General features: G+C 57.0%; 1 protein-coding gene across 4 annotated transcripts in view; it reads left to right on the plus strand.

The window, feature by feature from the left end:
• LOC107401614 (uncharacterized) overlaps positions 1-11,783 on the plus strand; it is a 54,099-nt gene extending 42,316 nt beyond the window's left edge. For all 4 annotated transcript variants that reach the window (XR_013046538.1, XR_013046537.1, XM_076556504.1 and 1 more), the window contains one exon: positions 2,840-11,783. The gene's annotated coding sequence lies outside the window, so the exon portion shown is untranslated. The remainder of the gene's footprint in view (positions 1-2,839) is intronic.
• Positions 11,784-18,011: the final 6,228 nt, after the last annotated feature.

Here is an 18,011-nt window from a genome sequence, read left to right on the forward strand (position 1 = left end):
AGAGCAGAGCAAATAGACAGTTTGGGGGCAGGGCGGGAGACCTCCAGGCCTCAGTAGATGGGACAGGACAAAGCAGGAAAGCACAGGCAGAGATGGAAGAGAGACTGAGCGGAACACCTGGACATACCTCAGGAGTGCAGCTGGCCCAGGTATCCCGGGGGACCTAGGAGCTCTTGGCCAAGGGGCTCTGATTCACAGATCCTGGGCTTTCCTAGGTACCCACCCTAAGCCAGGCCTGCCTGTGATACCCCATCTCAGCTACAGTCAGCCTCCAGTACACACAATCCCCCAGTATGTCCCATGGACATAGATGGGGTGCACCTTTTACAAGGACTCAGTCCCGGAATGTGCCCCCGAGTCTCTGAGTCCTGAGTGCTAATATATGTGGGAGACTGTGGGTGTAGGGCTCCAGGAGCAAAGCTGGGAGTCTCAGAGGGACCCTGGGCCAAGACCTATGAGGAAGGGTCCAGAAGAGAAAAGGATGGGCAGGGTTGGGGAGAGTGGCCAGTCCTGGTCCATGACCCAGCCCCTACTTAGCACCAGGCACACAAAATACACTGGATGTATGCAGGAGGTGCTTACTCAGTGCGAGTGTTAGTGAGGGTTAATTACAGAGACCCACCACCCCCATACACAATATGGGACTTACCATCCCATTCTCCTTTCCAGGGGCCTCTACGGGTAGAGAGAGCTAGCCTCGCCTCACCTGTGGCCTGGGGACACTGGGCCATGAGGTCTTTGAGGCACCTGCTTAGACTGGGGGGGCTGTGGCAAGTTTGGGGCTCTAGGGTTCAGTTGGCAAGGTTGGAATTGCACCCTGAGGAATCTGCCAGACTGGATCTGGGCCTGGGAGGTCTGAGCACAGGCAAGCCCCTGGCCTTGTGCTCTCTCCATGCTTGTTTAGCCAGCCATGACCCCCACCGGGCTAGCACAGCCGCCCACCGGCCTAGCAAGTGGTGGCCACATGGCCTTGCTCAGTCTCTGAGGGAAACTGAGGCTTGGGAGCGGTGAGCTGGACAGCCAAGGTAGACGCACACTAGAAGTTATAGATGTGGCTTCCAGATTCCCAAGGTCTGGCACTCCCAGCCTAGAGACCAGCTGCCCCCAGGGTCTTCTGGAGGGCGAGAAAGGACACAGATTTATGTAATAGCTCGACACTGTTGTGTTTTTTAAAATAAGGTCTCTAGCCTAGATTTGAACTCTTGATCCTCTGCCTTCACCTCTGGAGTGCTTGGGTTATAGGTGTGAGCCGCTACAGCCCGTTTATATAGTGCTGGGGGGCTGAACCCAGGATTTGAGGCTTACTGGCCAGGTACTCCACCCTCTGAGCTCCAGCTCTAGATCTCTTAAAAATTTTATAAGGATTCTTAGCTGGGCAAAGGTGGCACACACTTTTAATCCCAGCACTTGAAAGGCAGAAGCAGGTGGATCTCTATAAGTTCAAGGCCAGCCTGGTCTACAAAGCGAGTTCCAGGACAGCCGAGGCTACACAGAGAAACCCTGTCTCGGAAAAACAAAACAAACAAAAAGGATTATTTTAAAGATCAATGTGTATCAGCGTTTTGCCTCCATATGTGTCTGTGTGCCACGTTTGTGCCTGGTGCCCGTAGAGCCTAGAGGAGGGCACTGGGTCTCCTGGAACTGGAGTTCCAGATGGTTGTGAACCACCGCGTGATGCTAGGAATAGAACTGGAGTCCTCTAGAAGAGCAAAGAGTGCTTTTAACTGCTGAAGCATTGCTCCAGCGCCAGGATGCTCTTTATGTCGTCTTACAAATACCTTGCATTTGCTCCTTGGCCCCAGTGCAGTTCCTGACCCACACAGACCCAGCCTTGGTCTAGCACCAGCTCTGTCTCCCTGTGGCGCTCCAGCCTCCAGCTCCCAAGGACCCCCGGCCAGCCAGGCTGAGTGAGAATGATTCTGGAGAAATGTTCCTGGGAAGCTAAAAGGCCCCGGGGAAGGCACCGTTGGCCTTCTGGGATGTGCAGCTTCCTGGACCTCTGTCAGAGAAGCTCTGATCCCTCGGAACAACTCTGTGGCCCCTCACAATGTCGCTGAGTTTTGTATTCTTGTTCCTAAAACATGGGAGGATGAAAACTCCCATGCTGCTGTGTGACTGGGGATGGGGGGCGGGGGGAGGGGGGGTGGAGAGCAAAATCCCAACGTTTCTCTCCTCCACCCTCTAGCCAAGGACCACGTTGTCACAAGGACAGAGTGGACCCTAGCTGTGAGCGACTTAGCAGTGCCTGGCACATTGAAGGTACAAAATGCTCACGCTCGCTGGACCTTGTGGCAAAGGCCTGTGTGATCCTAGTTACTCGGGAAGATGTTGAGGCCAGCCTGAGCTGTAGAGAGTGGATCCAAGGTCAGCCTGGGAAACTTAGCAAGGCCCTCAAAATAAGACTTTTGAAGGGTTAGAGATGTCACTTAGTGGTAGAGGCCTGGGTTCAGTTCCCAGTACCACCAACCGTGTCCCCTCCCCCACCTCCCCCACCTCCTCCCCACCCCGCCCAAATTGTGTTCATACCTATGGGTCCTTAGTGTGTACCCAGCACCTGACTCATGTGTTTATAGCACTCTTGAGTGGATGGGGACTTGAAGCCAGAACCCTATGGCTTCCCACTGAGGAGAGGCCCTTAGTGCTTTAAAAAAAAAAAAAGAGGCCGCTGTGCTATGAGCGCCCCAGAGTTCCCAGGACTGCTATGGTTGATGAATGGGGGTCCACCCTGCCCATGTGGCCGTGGCAGTTTCACCCTGCAAAGATGACGCGGACTCCTCTCAGTTCCACTCCTGTTTTCATTTGTTTGTTTGTTTGTTTGTTTGTTTTTGTCTTGTCACAGGCCCCGCCCTGGATTCATGTCGACTCGTCCCTGTCAGAGGCCCGAGGCCCTTGGCTGTGTGAGTTGCATCTCTCCCGTGACCCAGCCACCCTGCACGGTGGCTTCTGTGGCTAGTATCCCTGCCCCCCCGGGGCCTCAGACTAGCTACCCGTGAAGTGGGGTTGTACGCCGCACAGATTTTTGCTCTGCGTAGGTCAGGAGACAGCCTGAGTGGGACCAGTAGCCCCTAGGGCCGACCTCTCCGCCTCTGGTTTATAACTGGATTCTGAATAAGACAGAAACGAGGGTGGTGAGGGGGACACAAAGGAGCCCCTACAACACCTGGATCCGTTCCTCTGTGGGACTCTGGCCCATCACTGAGTGCCTACTGCCCTCCGCCTAGAGAGGCTTGGAGACCAGCCGTGGTGGCCGGGCAGGGGGACCCCTGGCCAGAGGCCAGAAAGGGGGTTGTGAGTAGATGTTGGTCGCTTGTTTAAGAAGCAGCTGGAACAAGCCGAGAAAGCAAGGGCTGTCTCTAGCTGTATCCATAGAAAGCGGGGGAACAGGGCGTGGCCATACGCTCCTGAAGGAAGTCCCCCTGGCGTTCTGTTGATGGCCACTTTGGCAGCTGACCCCTTGACCTGTGGGCCCCAGATGGGAAAGGAGCTATCTAGCCCACTAGTTCTTGGAGCACAGGATGGCACTTGAGCCCCCTGGCTTGGGCCCTCCCCAACCTGGGCAGTTAAGGACATGTCCTGCAGAGACCCTAGGGCGGAGAATTGTAACCCAGAAGAGCTCAGCCCCGGGAGGCCTCACGGCTTGTGGGACCAACTGTCACCATAAAGTGGGAGAACCTCCGTGTTCTCTGACAGGCACACCACCCGGAGCCCCTTGAAGGGAAGTATGGAAGTCTCTGGAAGCCCTGAGTATGCTTGGAGCTTGGGCGGGAGGAAGGCTCTGGAAGCAGGCTTGTTTCATTAGGCGATTGTTCCTCCTCCCCGGGCCAGGCATCCACTGGTCCCACCCTCTGGCTTTCACGGCCTTTGTCTTGCAAGGGTGCCACAAAATGGCCGACACAGCCCTCCGCCATTTTGTAGCTGAAACGAGCAGTAGCCTTGCAGAGGGGGAGACCCCTGCTTCCTGCCTGCCCCCCGAGTGGCCTGGACGGAGCCCAGGACCAGCCCCCACCCTGCTTGGCTTTGGCCATGGCCGCCCCGGGCTTGGCACAGCCAGCTGCTTGGCAAGGCAGCCTGGGAGTCCTGGCCTCTTACCCAGATCCACTGATTCCTTGCTACCCACCAAGCAAACGAGGAGGAGGCTGCACATCAGAATCCGGAAAACCCACCACCAATGCTGTACTTTTAGAGGGAGTCCTTGGCAGGGGTGGTCCTAGAAATGATGTCCGCACTGTGGTACTGGGTTCCTAAGTGGAGCCATCATCAACAAGCATAGGTTTGAGTTAGGTCCCCCGGAGAGGAAAGCCTCCTGCCTGCAAATGCCCTTCATACCCCTGACCTGCCCCAGGGACCTTGGGCCTCCCTGGCTGAGCATGGTACAGAATGCCAGGGGTTCACAATGGCCAGACCGTCTCCTGGCCCGGGTTGCCTATGATGTTGTCACATAGTCCAGGTGCTTGCTAGAGGAGGATGCTTTGCTCCAAGGGCAAGGCCACCCCCCATACCACCGAGGCTCTGAGGTACACGAAGCTTTTCCCTGATCAACACTGTTCCTCTGCCTTCCCAGAGATCAGAAGCAGCCCATTCCAGAGCGATGCCATAATGATGCCATCCAGGCCCCCAGCACCCCAGCAGCCCCGAGTCATCATTATACTGACAGTACATTCCAGCTTCCGAAGGTAGGACAAACAGGGCAAGCTCTGGGAGCTGGGAGTGGCCAGCCAGCCCCGCCACCTCCGGGATGGGGGTCCATTAAAGAAGCTACAAGGTGGTTTCCCGTGAAGTAGGGAAGAGGCTACGGCATAAAATGCCTTTGAATCTTCCTGGGCAGCATGGGGATTGCTCCATGGCCCTGCCGGGCCCTGTACTCTCTGCCAGGATAGCAAGAAGCTGTGTGTAGTCAGCAGGGCCTTGCTGTCTCCTCTAGGAAGCTAGCTGGATGCCGCTGCCGCCGGCCCCAGACTTCTTTCCCACAGCTCCCAGGAAGAACATTCTGCCACCCTGAAGTGAGGCTTGCTCAGGCCATGCCCTCCTTCAAGGGAGCTCCGGCAGAATGTCCCAACGCTCACGTGCCCAGACCAGTGCCTTCCCATGTGCCAGGCCACCACAGAACCTGCCGGGGTCCTGGGGTATAGGCTTCCTAGAACAAGAAAAATTTCCCAAGGGAGGCCAGGCTCAGAGGGAGTTGGTAGAAGGGGGGCCGTGAAAGAACAGGCAGAGTACATGCTTCACGGTGTGGCACCTGTAGTTAGTTCCCACGCAATGGCCTTTCCCCCAGTGTACAGCAGGCCATCTGTGCTTTGCCCTAGGCATAAGCCAGCAGCTTCCTTATGCCCCCGGCTACTGTCCATACCAGAGAGCTATCTCACTGGAGCTATCTCACTGGCTCTCTGGAAAAGGTACAGAGCCAGCTGACCTTTGCCTCGGACCCTGTTTCTAGATGGAGAGAGCGAGGCTCAGATCTGGGCCTGCCCAGGCAGCTCTAGACCCCGAGTCTCCCCTGGTCTCTCGTGAGTCTTCCTGCGAGTCAGCGTTCATCACCTCGGTTCTAGGGGTGGGCGTGCCACCAGGGTACCACAGGTCTCAAGTCTACCCAGAGCCCAGTGCAGGTCAGATCCATCTTGGGGGTCAGCAAGACGTGTGTAGGGCTGGAGAGAGCCAGGCCCAGGGCGTTTAGAAGCTAGCTCCAGGTTTGACCTTGCATCCCTGTGGTACACTTTTAGAAGAGGGTGTTCAAGATTGTGGGGCACTTCCCCACACCCCCAGTGCCAGAGCAGTCCAGTCTGAAGCCAGGGGACACCGAGCAAAACCTGGGTCATCTTCGCTCAAATATGATCTTGTAATGGCTCAGGGGTGTTCGCATTTGTCTTTTCTCTGAACGTCACACAAAAGCGTTACTCGCCTTGGTGACGGAGATTTTGGTCACCCCCAACATGCCTGTCTTAGCCAGACCCAAGATGGTCCTCAGTGGGCATGGCCTGCCTCTGGGCACGCCGACCCAGGCCTCGTCAGTGAGCATTCATCTTGTTAACTTTATGGGCCGTGTTCACAAGGAGACCCGCCTTCTGCCCAGCCGGATGCCACCCTCCCATCGTTCCCAGACTCACTGTTGGCATGGCCTACTGAGCAGAGACACTGGTCGCTTTATGGGAGAAACCTAATCAGGGAGGCCAGGATGGGGGGCGGGGGCTGCCATGAAGGGGAGGGGGGGTCTGGCTCTTGGTGGCCCCAAGCCAAGCCTGAGGTGACTTCAGGGTGACACCGTCTGTCTGCCTCTCTCTCTCTCCAGACATCCGCCCAGCCCTGAAAGGGCCACCTGCCTGCCTAGGTCTTCAGCGCACCTGTCCTGGCCAGCCTGGCTCCTCCTCCAGGCACCCTGCCCGTGGGCAGACACTGCCGGACTGGGGCAAAGCTGAGAGCTGGCAGCTGGCAGATGGCAGGGCGTCAGCTGACTGCTCACTCCCTGGTGACCTGTTCAGGATCGCCATTCATGTGCACTGCCCGCCCTCCCTCCCCCAGCCTCGCCTCACTGGGTCCCTCTGGTTTGTTTCAGGACCCCTTCCCTGTTACCCCTTGAGAAAGGAGGCATTTTATGTGGGTCCCAGCGCCCCCAGGGCTGAGGCCAGTGGTCAAGGCCTAGCTGTTGTACAGGTAAGCCTGGCACAGCCAAACACCCCGCAAGTATGGAACTGGGCCTTTTCCTCACTCACTCACAAATGGCTCTGGAGTCCAGACCAAGAAAGGGTGACCCTTCCTGAAGTCTTGTGGAACCAGTGTAGTAAGCCCCCGGTGTAGGGCAGAGCTGCCTAAGAACTGAGGAGACCATGGTAGTAGCCATGCCTGCCGCCAGAGCATGGAGAGACACCTGAGAGAAATGGACCCAAGACGGGCACCTGTGGGTCAGCCTCGCTAGACTCGAACCCTGGGCAGAGTGAGGCCCCCTGGAGAGCAGGAGCCTTGTGGAAAGAAACAGGAAGAACAGGTCAGCGGTTCCTGGCAGAGGGACAGACCAGGGCAAAAGGCAGGAGGTGGGGAGGGCCTGGGAGATGGCCAAGGAGGGCAGAGGAGGCTTGCCCAGGGCATTTTGCTGCTTTGTGGGGTGGGGGAGGGGCCGATGGGCACAGTGGGAAGGATCAGAGAAAGAGTGTCTGTGTGATGGATAGCTGGGCTGTCTTGGGGGTGCGGGCAAGGCGGGTAGTCAGGGAGAGGGCTTTCCCACCCCTGTGTCCTCACCAGACCCTCAATAACCAATGGCCTCATCTTCCTTTCCTTGAGCTGTGAGGGAACAACAAGGCTTCTAACAAACCACCCTGGCTTGATGGACAGAACCGGGCAGATCCCAAGCAGGGCTCGTCTCTGTATTCCGCACCCTAGGCTCGGCTCCAGAGCCCTGCGGCCGGCCAGGCTGCTTCTCACTGCCGCCATGTCCCTGCTTGGCCTTCCATCTTTCTGCTGGCTCTGCCCTGATGCCTTGGCCAGAGTGGGTCCAAAGGAGGTAAGAGAGCAACTTGATCCATGGAGCAAGCCTGTGTGATCCAGTGAGCCCCTTCACTGGGTCTCTGCTCTTGCGGGAGAGAGGCATCACTTGCCCTATGTCCTAGGGAAGCTGCATCTCGCTGACCACCTCTGAAAGGATGAACTCTCCTTCCCGGGTCCAGTTAGCTACCACAGTGTACATGAGGGCGAGCATGAGCCTGTCCCTTCATGGTGCTTTCTCCCTCCCTCAGACCTCACAGCCAGTGGCCAGGAAGAACACTGGCCACCCACATAGACATGCTCGGCCACCACGGATGAAGTTGGAGTCATAGTCTCTGACCAGCATGTCCAGCGTGCAGGGCTGGTTTTAGAAGCCATTCCATCCAAAGCTTTGCGTGCAGAGTGTCACCAGGCAGCAGACAGGACTGGATGAAAATGTCATTGTGCCGTGGGCTATCAGGGTGCATCCAGGGCGGGCATCCAGGGGCCAGGCTTTCTCCCTTCAGAGGTTGATGATCATTGCTTTTGTTTCTAAACCCAGGCAGGTCAGGAGGTGGTGGTACCAAGCAGGAGCTTCTGTGTGCAGCTGACTCCCCTGTGGTGAGTGGGACCCCGCTGTCCTTCCTCGGAAAGTAGGGGGCCACGGGAGACCTCAGAGTGAGAAAGGATAGGGTCAGAATCACATCACTGACGTTGCTCCAGCACCTCAGCTTAGATGTCTTTGCCTGGAGGCCTGTACTCCCCCCCTCCCACGCACCCCAGGACTGTGCCTCCCACCAGCAGACTGCCCCCAGATGATTCATCTCATCTACCCATAATGCACTGCGATATGATGCTCTTTGATCCCCTCTCAGCCGACCCAGGCCGGACATGGTTTAACAGAACTCCAGTTCCATTCATTACTGGCTCTGAGGGGAAGAGAGGAGCAGCCTCCCTACCCTGAAGAGACACTGTCCGGAGGCTCACACCCTTCAGGTCACCCAGCCTTGAGAGCTCTCTGGGGACTTCAAAGGCAGCTCTTTTCTCTCTGTCCCCCACTGCCATCACGCAGCCCTCCGGTGTGGTGCTAATAACCCCCGCCCCCATGCCACCCAGCGTTGATGGAGGACGTGCCGGAAGTGCCGTGCCTGGAGTAAGAAGAAAGGCCAGATGAGGGGAACAGAATCACTTCTGTCCCCCAGGTTGGGCTAAGGCACAGGGGGTGCCTGAGTCATGGTCAGGGAGGGACCAGGATGCTTGCCTCCAATTATTTCTCTCCCACAGCTTTGGGCTCTGCATGTCTTGGGTTGCAGTGAAGCCCAAAACCTCGGGGAGGGTAGGCAGGGACAGGTGCAGGACAGGCCCTTTGGGGGCTGTCACAATGGCACACCAGCCCCCTGCTGATTCCTAACTCCCGTGGCCAAGGAGCTGCTGAGAATCCCCAAGGGCCAGCTAAAGGGACCCCACAGAAATGCAAGGTGTGCATAAGATTACCCAGTGAAAAGAGACAGCCAAGACCTTCCAGGGAGTCCTGCTCACCATACTGTGTCCTGCCGGCTAGGGGCAGAACCCCAAGTGTTGAGAGGCCCCTGTCAAGGTGTGCCTTCTTCAAGGTGCTTCTGAGGGGCCCAGATGGGGATGGCCAAAGTGGCCTTTAGTCATTCTCCCACAGCCAAGGTGCATCCTGGGAACTGACAAGGTTAACTGTGGCCAGGCAGTGACACCCCTCTACCTTCCCACCTGGTCCATTCATCATAGACGGAACATGAGGCGGGCACCTGAACCACACTCTCTTCCCATAGGCCTTCCTGCTTTGCTGGCTCTACTTGGACCATCCTTGGGGATATTTGACCTGTCTGTTAGTTAGTGAACGGGTCCAGGCTTGAGGCAGGGGATGGCACACCAGTGGCTCACATAGATGTCCTCTGGGGCTGGACAGTGCCTGCCCACCGAGGGCCGGGCCACACTAGCACTCGGGGGCCTTGTTCCCAAGCCACTCTGCCTCATAGACTTCAGGTCTGGGTACACAGTGTGGACTTTAAACCTCATGGCTCCATTTTGACCCAGGGTCCTCGGATTTGCTCCTGTGACCCTTGGCAGGGAGGGAGGGAGGTGTGGCATCATACAGAGAACAAAAGCTGCCAGTCTTCCTGGGACCGGGTAGAGAGCTTCCCTCTGCGTTGCCGGGCAGACCTGTCTGAGGCCTGTAAGCAGCGGCCCTTTCCCCTCTGAAGGCAGAGCCACCTGGGACTAGAAACTCGGCCTTCTGAGCCTCAGTTTCTTCACAGTGACCCCACCTCACAGACTCTGCCCAGCCGGGTGCCTGCCTAGAAAAACTGTGGAAGGAGGGCCTGTAATGGAGTCTCCAAGTCTATGTTGGAACCGGAGAGCAGAGAGCTCCAGGAGCATCTTACAAGGTGGGAAGAATGCTCCAACACACTGCTACTGCTCCGCTGGAGAGGCTGGAAGCCTTGGTTATAAATAAGATAGGCTTAAATACACTGGCCCAAGGTTTCCCCGGCAAGCTAGTGGCTGTGGGCAGTGTGGACAGGCTGACTGTTGCCCCAGAGTGGATCTTACCTGTCCCACTACACAGTGAGCAGTACGGGCCACACCAGGCTGCCTGGCCTGACCAGGGCGTCCTCCCTGCTGGGCTCTGTCCAAGGCTCTGGGAGCCCCAAACTCAGAGCCAAGCACAGAGCCCCTGCGGGCTTCAGGAAGTGCTAGTCGCCAAGGACAGACTGGCCATCAGTGTCCAGCCAGGGTCTGCACTTCCGCCCAGCTGGCCGCCATGGGGAGCTAGGCTGCCTCCCACAAGGAAAAAAAAAATGGTTTTGAGCCTTCTGCAGCAAGGTCACTTGAGGCCACCCTGAGCGGGGAGGCAGGGACAGACCCAGAGCCCTCAAGGAGGGGCTCTTCCTGTGTAAGAGGAGGAGGGTACATGCCCAAGGCCTCTTCATGGCTGGAGTTCTGGTGCCTTCAGCTCTGTGGGTGCTACAGCTGAGTGTACAGAGCCTGGGTCTCAGCCTGGTGGGCACTGGAAGCCCCCCTGGACCTGGCTGGCCTTTGACAAGTGACCACCCTTCCCCCATGGTGGCCATTCCTGCCTAGTGACTGACTGGTCAGCTTTTCCTCTCTCCTTCCCCCCCCCCCCCCGCCCCCTCACTTCCTTCATTCTCTCTGCTTGGTGATTTTGTTAAGTGTCCTGGCCCACTTTGGGGGGAATCCCAGTCTGCCGCTGGGCTGATGCCCTCAGCACCGAGCTGGCCATGTTGGGCCCCTCACCATATTCCCAGCTCTCCTTCTTCCTCCAGGAGGTATCTCGAGACGCCGGTAACATCCAGCTCTGCACTGACCAAGACTGACCGACGGCCTTTGGGGTGAGGTAGTAGGTTGTATGGTTTTGGGCTCTGCCCCGCTCAGCGGTAACTATACAATCTACTGTCTTTCCTGAAGTGGCCGCAATATCTGCAGTGGATCCGCCAGCCCTGCCTTGGGAGGCTGAGGGAGGCACAGGGGTGGTATCTGCCGTGCACAAAGCAAGTCCAACAGGGGGGACCTTGGACAGTCCCTTGACCCCTCTGGTCTGTTACTCATCTGCAAGCGTTGGGGCGTCGGGGTGAAAGCAGACATGGAGCATTTCCAGGCACCTCCTCTCCCTTGACCGCACGGAAGGGCTTCCCTTCCCCTGACCTCGTCACATTAGGCCTGGGCTCACAGCCCTCCCCGAGGAAAGGGTCTGGGCTGGACCTTCACCTCTGTTCCAGAGTTGCTACACACTTCACACTTGGCATATGCCCAGGCTTTCCAGCTCAGGGTCAGGTCCCGAGACACAGAGACGGGGCATCTTTTCCATGAAGGAAATGAGAGGGGGGTTCTCAGCATGGCTGGGTACCCCGTGAGCACAACCACACAACTGGACTGGGTAGGCTACTGTCCCCCGGGGTGATGGGCTCAGACACTGGGGGCTTCCCTCACCCGTCTGGTGGGTACAGGTCTCTCTGAACCACTTTCTTCACTCCCCCCCTCCTGCCCTGTGCCAGCTGTGCCCTAGGGCTCTGGTGGCCTGTGGCCAGGGTGGGTGGGGAGGGGCTGGGCCTCCTCCAGAACATGGACCCCGCAGGGTGAGGTAGTAGGTTGTGTGGTTTCAGGGCAGTGATGTTGCCCCTTAGAAGATAACTATACAACCTACTGCCTTCCTTGAGGGGCCCAGGAACACAGCCACACGGAGGCCCCCCGCCCAGCGAGCCACGTGGAGAGCCTGTGCCACAGATGGGGTGGGGGCGGCAGTGTGGGGGCTGGGTCAAAATAAAGGCTGCGGTGACATGAATTTACACCTGGTCCTTGGTCATTGTGGAAGTATGGTGACGGGCGGCAGCGGAAGGGCGTGAGAGCGCGGACCACGGTGTCGGGACAACGCTGCCAGAGCTGCTCCGGGTAGCGGCTGCTCCCCATCTCTCACACGGCATGTGCCCCTCTGGGACCTGAGCCCTGGAAAGGCCACTTGGCCTCTCCCTGCACCAGTGGAGTGACAGATCCTGTGACTCCAAGCCAGTGTTCACAGCACCCCCCCAGGCTGGCTCCCAGTGTCCCTCAGCCCGTGGTCCCGACCAGATCCAAGAAATTCCTGTCCTTCCCTGCCTCCCTCCCTTGGGGACAGTATTGGGGTGACCCCGAATGTAACTCTCCATCCTTAGGCCAAATGTCATTTACCTTCTACCAGGGACCCTAAGCCTTCATTCAGGCAGCTGTTGGGGGAGGGGTCAGTCCTCAGCTAGGGTCAGCTTAGGAACGTAGAGTCCTGTTTTTTTCTTACCTGACCAGATGCCAAGGGCCCTCTCGCTTGTGGGTGTTGGCATGGCTGGGTCGATTCCTTGGCCCTGGTGTCCTGGCTTTCTCCCCATATTGAATGCCTTTAGTCTCAGTTTCCATCCTGGATGACCTGCCTCAGCTCTGAGCACCCACACACCTTCATGGGCACGCCTGGGCAGACCAGCAACCTTAGTGCCCATCCACATCCATCCTCGGCTACCAGGCCTCTCAAACAGCCTGCCACTCCTGAAGATCTAATTAGTGCTGTGCTAGGCCCAGGGCTGAGAGTACCCAGAGGAGTCTACGCAACAGGGAGGACTTTCCAAAATAGGGGCTATCTGAGCTGGGTCTTGATGGCTGTGTAGGAGTTGGCAGCTAGACACTTACAGACATAGATACTCAGACATTCAGTGGAGTGTCCCGTCTCTTCCCTGCCATCTTTTGGGGCCATGGTGGATGATAAACTGTCACCTTTTCATCCTGTGGTTGGTTAGTCAGTCACATCTGTCAGCTTGTCCTCTGAATGTCATTTCTGTCCATCCACCCTTGCAGGCCTCAGGACCGAGAGGGGAGTCCTTCCTGCCCTTCCCTGAGCATAGCCTTGTCCAATACCTTCACCATCCCTTGCCCCCGCCACCATACTCCTGCTCAGCCCAGCACCCCACCCCTTCATCCCCACACAGACCCAACCTCTGGTTACCGCAGCCAGCTGTGTCTGTGTGAGCAGACTGACATATGGACAAGTCACGCCCACCTCCTGACTCCTACACTGCAGTGGGAGATGGCCTGTGGCCTGCAGAGCTCAAGTCCTCGGAGCAGAGACGAGGACACACACACAGCGGCCACCTGTGGAAGCAGCCGGGGGGGCACATCTGAGAGCCCCCCAGGAGTTCTGCAGTCAGGGTACCTTCCTGGGAGATGACACCTGCCCTGTCCCGTGTCCCCTCTATATTCTATTGACTCTCCTCTGACAACTGGCTGTCACTAGAGATAAGGGTGCATGTGGGGGTCAGGGTGGGAGCTACCCAGCACTCTGCAGAGTGGAAGATCTAGGGGCTTCGACCCAGTGAGACCCTGTACTCACTCCCCCACGTCCATATCCTATCGAGGGAGCAGAACAATCCCACTTGAGAGAGTGGAGTCGGTATATCAGGACACCCCAGATGACAGGGTCTCAGGGAAAGTGCACAGGAAGGGTCCTGGTCCCTGGCCGGACACCGGATGCCACCTGCCGGCCAATCTAAGAAGTGGATCCTGGACTGGCCCTTGTACCAGGTTATGATGAGGGGAGGAGATGGGGGCTGCTGTTCGGGGGTCCGAGAGGATTGAGCAGGCTGGAGGTCCTAGGATACACCCATCCAGGCAGGCTGGCACTATAAGGATGTACATAAGAGACCTTGACGACAAGCTAGTTCAAGACCAGGGAGGAGAGCAGATTGGAACTCCGGTGGCCTCAATGCAAGGAAGCCAGACTCCACATTAACCCCTCAAAGCCCAGGCAGCATGGAGAAGGTGTAGCTGAGTCATGCAGGAGCAAGACCTGTACATCCGTGCTCCTCCTGGGATGACTCACCAGAGATTAGTGGGGAGGTGGGGGTCTCCTGGGTGTGACAGGTGCAGCAGTGACAGAGGAGCCAGCAGTTCTGGGGGGCTCAGGAGTTCCAGAGCCACAGGCCAGGGCCTTGTGAGACCCACAAGGCTGTTAGTGCTCCCCAAACAGTTCTACTTCTTAAAAAAAATTTTTTTAAATGAACAAAAAATATTGGATATAGATTATATAATGAATACTGCCTATAGTATTATGATTCAGAAGATATTACATAGCAGAATGAATATAAGCTTTCGTTCAGTGTTTTACAAAGGGAAGACCCAGAGTGAGGCCATCTAGGGTTATATACGTCTACACCACTCCTGACAGGCATGTATGGGCGGGGGATTCTTTTTGTGTGTGCAGAGGCTGTAGGAAGGGCAGTGCTTGGGCCCTAAGGTATATTTGTGGGGCCCGTCCTGGGAAGGGAGTCCTCTACCATCCACCCTTCCTGACCAGCCAGAGAGAGGCACTGAAGGCGCTGCTCCACCTCCTCCGCTGGGTGGTGTGCTTCCCAGCAGCGACACCGTGTGGCAGCAGGAGACTATGGCAACTGTGAACGGAGATCAAGCTCCACCCACCCTCAGCTCCACTGAGGTTGTGATATGGGGGCAGAAATGGCGGTGGGGGCGCTGTTCTGGTCTATGCCTACACTGGGTTCAAAGATAATTCAGGGAAGGTCTGCATGGAGCTGGAACAGTTCCTGATGTCCCCGAGCATGCTTTACCTGGTACCTACCTTGTTCCACCTGTCTCCACTCCGCTCTCAGCTCTTTGCATGATACAGCTATGCAATGGGCTGCCCGGGAGTCCTTCTGAGTCACGGGAGGGCAATGAGCCCAGGGCACAGCTTGGCAGCACCCTGATCAGGTCTGGTTTGCTCCCTGTGAGTCAGTAGCACTATTCAAACACCCTTCTGATGGGCATCATGGAACCAGCCTAAAAGGGAAGGTGACCATCCCAAGACTAGGGTGATGTGAGGAGGAGATGCCTGAGTCTTTTGAGACCTGAAGATGGGGGTGGCCTGGGCAAGGGAGGTGGCTGAGGGGAGGCCCCAGCTTGGGAGGTATCTCTTATGGCTGGGCCTTGGGTGTTTGCACATGCACATGTGCCCATGACCCTCTGGCAGATGCATACCTGTCCTGTGACATTCAGCGGGCATGTGTCTCTGGTGTCACCTGCTGAGATGCACTGTGGCACCGGAGAAGTCCCTGTGCCAGCTGGTGAATGCAGCTGCTGAGCACGCCACTCTCTCTCAGGAATGGGACAAGGTGGAAAGAGCCGAACTGTACAAACTGGGACGGCCGGAGAACTGAGATAGGCCGGGAAGCAGAGTGTCTTTGGGTCTGGCTTGCTCATGGGCCCAAACCCCAGTACAAAGGCAGGAGGGACTGCCAGTCACCCCATGCTTCCCCCTCACTTGTTGCATCCGGATGCCCAAGTTCATCATGCACACCCTTGCTAGCCTCAGCCTCTTCCTGCCCAACCAGGATCCAGCCTAGAACCCCAACTGTCTGTGGTCCAAAGTGGGAAGCCAGGCTGCTCTATTCTGCAGGGGTGGCTCCCTGGGGGTGGGAATGGGAGGCACAGGCTATTGGCGTAAACACGGGAGTGCTGGTGGCACACCTTCAGGATGTCTCATTCCAGTCTTCAACACGAGCCCTGGAGGCGCTCTTCCCGAGCCAGCTTCATGGACACAGAGACCGAGGAACAGAGAGATGGAGCGACTTTCTCCAGACTGCACAGCCGGCTAAGTAGAGTGGTTGTAGGAAGCCATGTCTATCCACCCGTTGAATCTATGGCTGTCCTGACTTCCCAGCCCCTGGAGGCTGTGAAAGGGGCGGGGTGTAAGAGGCCACATCTACCCACCCGCTGCATCTATGGCTGTCCTGACTTCCTAGACCCTGGGGGCGTGAAAGGGGTGGGCAGGGGGAGGGACTAAGGAATCTGCACAGGGTCCTTCCTGTTCGGCCCACAGCTGCCCTCCTTGGCAAGAGGACCGTGGCCAGTGCTCACCAGTCTGGCTCCCCAAGAAAGAAGCGACTGCCCTGGGTTTGAACTGGGATGAGGAGGTGGCCTGTCCTGGAGGCTCTGGCACCCCAGCCCTCTGACCCTAGGCATCAGACAAGCCTCTAGCATGACCACATTGGTGGTGTGCGATAACCTGCCAGCGTGAGGGGGAGGCACTGCCTTCTTGTGGTCTCTGGAAGCTGAAGTGAAGTATATCCTGCCTTCCCCTTGTTGCCTCTGCCCTCCTCTCCTCCCCCTCCTCCCCTCTCCTACCCTCCTCTCCCCTCTCCCCTCCTCTCCCCTCCCCTCTCCTCCCCTCCCCTCCTATTCTCTCATCTCCTCCCCTCTCCTCCTTTCCCTTCCTATTCTCCCCTCTCCTTCCCTCTCCCCTCCTCTCCTCCCCCTCCTCCCCTCTCCTCTTCCCCCCTTCCCTCTCCTTCCCTCCTCTCCCCTCCCATTTTCTCTCCTCTCCCCTCCCCTCCTTCCCTCTTCTCTCCTCCTCTCCCCTCCCCCTCTAGTCCCCTCCCCTTCTATTCTCCCATCTCCTCCCCTCTCCTCCCTTCCTATTCTCCCCTCTCCTCCCCTCCTCACCCCTCCTCTCTTCTTCTCCTTCCACTACTGGATCCCAGCACTGCTACCCTTACCCTGGGCATCCTGTCTCTTGGTTCTGTCTTCTGCTCATTCCCTGGGTCAGCTTGGCCCGAGTTCAGGGTCACAGCAAGAACTGGGCTTTCTAAGGAGACACTGCTTCCTTCTGTGTTTGATAAACCGCCATGGGCTGGCCTGCAGCTGAGCAGGGCTGTGGGGTGTGGAGATGTTGGAGGTTGGGGAGGGGGAGACTGGGGAATGTGTGAGGCCCTGAAACCTGGGAAGGGCCCTCACAGGAGGAAGGAATGAGGTCATGTGGGTTTGAAGACAGGAACAGCCCCAGAGGCCCCAGGAAGAGGGCAGCGAAGAGTCCTGGATGGAGGCCAGGCTGGTGTGGGGAGGAGGCCCCAAGGGAGGTGCCCAGCGAATGTGGAGGAACCTTTGAGGAGTCGGGTGAAGTCGACAGAGCCTCTGTCCTGCGGACTGGATATACTCTGAGCATATGGTACTGGCAAAGTCCTCCAGCTTAGGAGCCCAAATGGTCCCGTGGGAGTATCAGAAAAGCAGGTATGGAAGGAGTCTGAAGAAGGAGGGTTCTGCTGAGAGCAGTCCCTTGGGAGGTGGGCTACAAGGGGCCGGCTGCCTAGGGTGAGGCCAGGGATGTGATGGTAAAGCAGCCGTGGTCATCCTGCTACCTGCTCAGGAGTGGGGGGGGGGGGCGTTCCAAGGCATGGACATTGTTCATGATTCCGTCGTCTGTGTTCATGCCAAACTTGTGGGTATTGTCTTGTCCTGACTCAATTGAGGTCTCAGGAAAGCCTTGCCTGAGACTGCTAGGGTTTTATGTGGACACACAGGCTAACCTATTGTCCAGCCACACCCAGCTGCTGCGACGCCTCCTCTTTCTCAGTCCTCCTATGCCCACTCCAATTCGTCTTGTACCCCTGGTATGTGGTCCCCCCAAAAAAGTCCTCTAGAGCTCCAGGGTCTTTCACACCTGTCCCACTGCTTGGCATTCAGAGTGTATTATTAAGTGAATAAGTGACAGTTTTTGTCAAATTGATACCAAATAGTAACCTGGGAAGAAGGAACCTCAACCGAGAAAATGCCTTGTGGGGGAAACTTGTGGGGGCATTTCCTTGGTTAGTGATTGTGGGAGAAGACCCAGCCTGTGGAGGGTAGTGCCACCCGTGGACAGTTGGGCCTGGGTTGTGTAAGAAGACAGGCTGACGAAGCCATGGGAAGTAAGCTAGTAGAGTGTCTTTCATGCTCTCAGCTTCAGTTCCTGCTCCCAGATTTCTGCCTTGAGCTCCTGCCCTGGCTTCTCCTAATGATGGACTCTAACTTGTTAAGATAAAAACAAACTTTATCCGTAGTTGTTGTTTTTTAAATCTTACCTCTTTGGGGGCCCACCACCCAGCTCCCAAATAATCCTATGGAGTCTTATTCTTTCTTGTGAATGCCCAGCCTTAGCTTGGCTTATTTCTAGCCAGCTTTTCTTAAATTATCCCGTCTACTTTTTGCCTCTGGGCTTTTATCTTTCTCGGTTCTGTATACCTTTCTTT

This window comes from Peromyscus maniculatus, chromosome 20 (assembly GCF_049852395.1).
Source record: "Peromyscus maniculatus bairdii isolate BWxNUB_F1_BW_parent chromosome 20, HU_Pman_BW_mat_3.1, whole genome shotgun sequence".
In the NCBI taxonomy this organism is placed as follows: domain Eukaryota; kingdom Metazoa; phylum Chordata; class Mammalia; order Rodentia; family Cricetidae; genus Peromyscus; species Peromyscus maniculatus.